This window comes from Taudactylus pleione, unplaced genomic scaffold, assembly GCF_031769625.1.
Source record: "Taudactylus pleione unplaced genomic scaffold, aTauple2 ptg000093l, whole genome shotgun sequence".
NCBI lineage: Eukaryota > Metazoa > Chordata > Amphibia > Anura > Myobatrachidae > Taudactylus > Taudactylus pleione.
In genome coordinates this window covers 11,749,277-11,755,729 of record NW_028284495.1, presented here as the reverse complement: position 1 = coordinate 11,755,729, position 6,453 = coordinate 11,749,277, and positions in this window count along the sequence as shown.

Genomic DNA, 6,453 nt, shown 5'->3' with positions numbered 1-6,453 from the left:
GGACCCCAAATACATTAAATGTATTTTATGATGGATGTAACCCACACTAGATTATAGCAAACATTTAAAGAAGCAGATGCTAAATACTTCCTAACAAAGCATTTAATAGGGTTTTACTCTTGCTGTAACTATATAAAGTATTTTCTTGAATTTGTTTAAAACGAAAGAAACCCCATATTTGTAAATTAATTTGAGATGGTATGTGTATATATATATATATATATATATATCAGTGGTGTAACTAGGGCAGGGCTCATGTCCTCGGCGCCCTGGGACCGGCGGCGCCACGGTACAGGTCCGACCTAGTCACTCAGTGTAGTGCAGACCGCAGTGAGTGTGCTCCGCACTACACAGTTACACACGCATCGCCATCGGCGCTGGATAGTACACTCGTACTACCCGGCGGCGATGTGTGTGTTTCAGCAGCCAATGAGAGTCAGACAGACTCATTGGCTGTTGCACCCACTGCCAGAGCCGGGCTGGAGCTCACTCTTGAGCTCCGCCTTCCGGCTCCTGCAGTGGGTGATGGGAGACATGACATCTCTCCCATAGTACCAAGCGGGAGGACGGAGGAGCAGACAGCGGCAAGCGTGGCAGGAGCAGGGATTCAGGTAAGTTAGTGAGTGTTTTGTGTCTGTCTGTTATGTACTACTGGCCGGGGGCATTATGGAAGGCACTGTATAAGGGGCACAGCATAGGGGGGGGATCACTACTGGGGCCACAGCATAGGGGGCCTTCATAAGGGGGACCTCTACTGGGAGCGCTGTATAAGAGGCACTACTGGGGGCCTGCATAAGAGGAACCACTACTGGGGGTACTGTATAAGGGGCACTGCATAGGGGGGACTGTATAAAGGGCACTGCTACAGTTTGCATTGCAAGAGGGGCACTATACTCAGTGCATTAAGGTGCATATGTAATGGAAAGGAATGTTCCTAGAGTGATGAGAAAGGGGTGTGTCATGTTGACACGCCCCATTTTTCAGTGGCCACACACCTTGTAACATGTGCCCACTCCCATTTTTTGGTGCATGAACATAGGGGGCTGAGCTCCATTTATTATTTTGCCCATAGACCACTGATATAAAATAATCCCTGGTCTGTTTTTATCTAGGTATTCAGTTTTCTGTGACTTCTAACAACAAACCAAGTCTTTATTTTTAGAAAAACTTTACTTTTTTTCTTAGTTGGTTGGCAGTTTTTTTTTCCCCCCATGCACCATTTATAAAGCCTGTAGGCTTAATTGTAAGAGATTATGTTGGCAAAAATAAGTATACATTAGTAGTCCAGATGGGATCAGCCAGCTGCAAAAAGCAAAGCTCCCCGTCACTTCTTACATAGGGTGAGACCCCTATGGATACGCAAGTAAGTGACACTAAATAGGTTAGCAATAGAGACCTTTCTAATTCCCAGATGTTAATATTTTCATAAATAAAATGTCCTTTCTGCGGCGAACAGCATTCCTCACCTACACAAATATACAAATACCCTAAATGTATTTTGTGGTACTTAATTGTAAATGAGATACCTTCATTATATGCAACATACTCAAAACACATGGTATTTGATAATAATAATAATAATGAGATGTTAAGAAAACATTTTTTTTTTAAAACACATTTTATTGAGTTTTCACAAAAAATATAATTCTGAAAATAATCATACATAGAAAACATATAAGAATACCATCCAAGAAATGTACTCTCCTCACTCTGATTTTGCTATTCCGATTCATTATTGGTCCTACATATATATGTTATTTTCTATAACTATGTCCACTGGATGTTGATATCGCTTTTCTTTTTCAACTCCATGTTACAGGTTGAGTCTCCGATATCCAAAATGCTTGGGACCAGGGGTATTATGGATAAGGGAATATTCCGTATTTTGGAATATTTGCACATTATAATGAAATATCTTGGGAATGGTACCCAAATATACACACAGAATGCATTTATGTGTTATATACACCTTATACACACAGCCTGCAGGTAATTTTATACAATATTTTCAATAATTTTGTGGCTCAAACAAAGTTTGTGTACAAACATAAAATTCAGTTATGTATCATATACACGCAGCCTGAAGGTAATTTTATACTATATTTGTAATAATTTGTGCCTTAGACAAAGTTTTTGTACATTGAACCATCAAAAATCAAAGGTATAATTTTTTTAGTCAAGAAAAAAAAATTCCGTATTTCGGAATATTCGGATATGGGAGACTCAACCTGCATCTGTTTTTGTTTCTCTTAATTTTTTTCTTACGATGTCCTTTTTTTATTTTTTGTTTTTCATTTTTTCTGTTCTTTTATTGTTTTGCATTCTTTTTGCATTTTACATACTATTTTGTTTTGGTTTCTGTTGAGGGCCCTGGTGCAGTGTATTTTCTACTTATGCTCATTATTAGATATGTAATTTGTATAGTTCAGATTTCTATTATGGTTAATTTGATTTACGTCGAAACTTAAGTTGTTTTCCTGGAACGTGGGGGGGGGGATTAATTCTCCTATGAAAAGGAAAAAATACTATTGTATCTTAAAAAGATGCAAATAGATATAGCATTACTGCAAGAGACTCATTTGACAGATAGCGAAGTTGTTAAACTGTCTTCACTTGGTTTTTCATTGGTGGCGCATGTCTCTTACAACTCCAAGGTTAGGGGGGTGGCTATACTGATCAGGGAGGATTTATCCCCCCAGGTTCAATCTAATATAGTTGACCCTGAAGGTCGATATGTCATTAGTACTGTATCTATTTTGTCTGAGACACTGGTGCTTTGTAATATCTATGCTTCCACGGTTTATTCCAGGGATTGATGGCAAAGCTGTACCCATTCATTGATTCTCAGTTATTGGTGGGTGGGGATTTTAATTTAACGGCACTACCCGCCTTGGACAAATCTCAATCCTAAAAGGATCCCCACTCCACCGAAATTGGGTTTACAATTTTTTATTTCTCAATTAGTTTTAGTGGATAGTTGGAGAATGCATCATCCTACTGATAGGGACTTCACGATACAGGACATGGTACCATGAGCTGCTGATAGGGACTTCACATGCCTGTCAGCAGCTCATGGTACCTTGTCCTGTATCGATTATATCTTGCCGACCAAGTTTTTATTTTCTAAAGTATTAGATACAGGGATTGCTCCTATATGTTTATCTGACCATTCACTTGTATGGTGCACTATAGCAACAGCAATAGATGTGGGGTCTTGCCACCAGTGGCGCTTCCCATCTTACCTTTCCCCCATTAAATTTCGGAATATGATGGAGGTAAAATGGCAGGAGTATGTTCATGACAATCAGGACCATGTTTCTGACCCTTTATTGTTTTGGCAGACAGCAAAATCTGTTTTGCGGGGAGAAATTATTTCTTATGTTTCCAAGTTTAGGACAGATATTTCAGCTTTATATCTACAATCCCAGGAGAGATTAATTACAGCCTATGTAAAATTTAAATCCTCCCCGTCACCTGGTAATAGGGCTGCCTATGTGCAGGCAAAGACTCAGTTTGAAGAGGTATTGGCACAACAGTCTACTCGTCATACCTCCTCTGTTCATTTTCAATTTTATAAACATGGGAACAAATCAGGTCGACTTTTATCTAATTTAGTGAGGAACTCACATTCTTCCACTGTTGTGTCACTGCTTTGAAAAAGCCAGATTGTACCAAAATCTATAAGGAGAAAGATATAATTGAAAACTTTAGAGATTTCTACGCTTCTCTTTACTCACAAGGCCCTATAGACAAACTCCAAAAAGCTGCTTTTTGGGCAGATGTTTCCACTCCTCGTATTTCTGCAGAACAAGCTGAGTCCTTGCTCGCCCCTATTACTAAGGAAGATATACTTAAAACTATTATGGGTACAGGTAGCATCTAGACTCAAGCGTCAAGAAGCTCAAAAACAAAAGGAATTGGAGGATAGATTTAGAACCCTAGAAGTTCAACATAAATCTGACCCCTCCAATTCCACTCTTTTACAAGACATTTTAAAAGTTAGAGATGAACTAGAAGTCTATACTTTGAAAAAGATTAAATCTACTATTGATAGGATGAACCAAAAATTTTACATTGATGGTAAAAGGGCATCTCGCCTCCTAGCCCGGAAACTGAGAGGAAAGTGGCTCGCGCCTCAATCCAGGCCTTGTATAATTGCTCAGGAGCCAAACTGACCAATCCATTAGATATGTCTAATATTTTTGCTGAATATTATTCTTGTCTCTATAATCTGAAAGACGAGGTAAATACAGTTCAACCTACATCAGAGACTATTTCAGCTTTCCTCTCGAACCTTTCACTACCCTCCCTTGCTGATCACTCTTTAGACTTTCTAAATACTCCCTGGACGGAGGGGGAGGTGAGAGATGCCGTCAAGTCCTTGAAACGTGATAAAGCTCCTGGGCCTGATGGCTTCTCTAACAATTTTTATAAGGAGTTCTTATCCCAGCACTGATGCAGGTCTTCGAAGAGGGGACCAACTCCGGCTCATTCCCTCCTGAAATGCTTGAGGCCCGTATCATTACCATTCTCAAATCAGGCAAGGACCCCACTTATCCGCAAAATTATAGGCCCATAGCCCTACTAAATTCCGACATTAAATTATATGCAAAATTAGTCACCAATAGATTAAATCTGCTGCTCCCAGACTTAATCAACCCGGATCAGGTGGGCTTTGTTTTGGGTCGTCAAGCTCCAGACAATACACGAAGAGCTTTGAATATTATAGAACATTTTACACGAGTAGCGAACCCACTCCTGGCGCTGTCATTAGATGCCGAAAAGGCCTTTGATAGGCAACATTGGGGCTATATGAAGGCTGTATTATCCAAATTTGGTTTTTCAGGTCGGTTTTTAGAGGCACTGTATAGTTCACCTGGGGCACGAGTATACTGTAACGGCTTCCTGTCATCTTTGTTCTCTATAAGTAATGGCACCAGACAGGGTTGCCCCCTATCCCCTTTAATTTTCATTTTAGCAATAGAACCTTTAGCAGAACACATCCGTACCAACCCTCTTCTTCATGGTCCCTCTATAAATAGATCTCAACATAAAATTTGCCTGTTTGCGGATGACGTCCTTTTGTTTGTTACGTGACCAGAAACTTCTCTACCAATTTTACAACAATTACTTTATGATTATTCTGCGGCTTCATATTATAAATTAAACACATCCAAAACTGAAGTATTAACACTAAATGTCCCACCCCAGCTCCTGTATTCCCTTAAATCCCAATATAATTATAATTGTCAACCACTGTCTCTCCGTTATTTGGGTATTTCTTTGTCAGCTAATGAAGTCAAGCTTCTTGAATATAATTATGGCCCCCTCTTAAACCAATTTATTGCCTTCACAAAAGATTGGATGAACCATGAGGTCTCCTGGATGGGCAGAATGATGACCCTTCTCCCTAAACTCATGTACTTATTTAGGTCAATACCTAGGACCCTCCCTTCTTCATGGTTAAATAGATTTTATGTGGTGCTGAACAAATATATCTGCAATAATAAGAGAGCCAGACTCGCTAAGAAATACTTAATGATGTCTAGATCTTCTGGGGGCTTGGCGTATCCCAATCTAGCACTCTATCAAATGGCATGCTTGGTTGATCAGCTTAGTGACTGGTCGAATGTTCTTAACTATAAAACCCTGGGTCAGGCTAGAGAGTTATATGTTAGGCAAATTCCCCCTTTGTGATTTACTCTGGATTCCAACCAATTTTAGAGTTTCTTTCAAATCTATGTCCAGGGTAACAATAGCTTCTCTCAAAGCGTGGGATAGCCTGTCTTTCCTTCTACAATTTAACCTGCCTTCTCTCCACCTCTCTATTCATGGTTTATCTTTTTTAATCCCAAATTTAAACCTGTCTTCCTGGTACCTCAGGGGTATCCGTACTCTCCGAGACTTCTTTTTGAATAATAACCTTCTTTCCTTCGCTCAATTACAAGTTAGCTTATCCATTCCCACTAAAGATTTCTACAAGTTTCTTCAAGTCAGACATTGGATACAGTCCTTTCCGCGTTTAGCAGGCTCGTCGAAAATGATTCCTCCCCATGTATTTTCACGCATATTTTCAATTTCACGCAAAGGAGGTATATCTTTTTGGTACTCTCTTCTACTTAAAGCGGAAGAGCCAGACAAGATACCGGCCATTATTAAATGGGAATATCACCTAAATATATGTCTGGACTCACATGAATGGGCTACCCTTTTCTTTTCTGTATTTAAAATGTCTAGATGTATTTCGTATCTTGAAATGTATGTGAAATTGCTCTACCGCATTTAATTGACCCCCGATAGATTACACAAAATTTGGCCTGCTCAATCTAATTTGTGTTGGCATGCATGTGGCCAAGTAGGTGAGATATTCCACATTTTCTGGAGTTGCCCTGCTATACGCCTCCTTTGGTTGGAGGTGGAAGATTTGATCCTGAAGGTCACGGGTATGCGGCT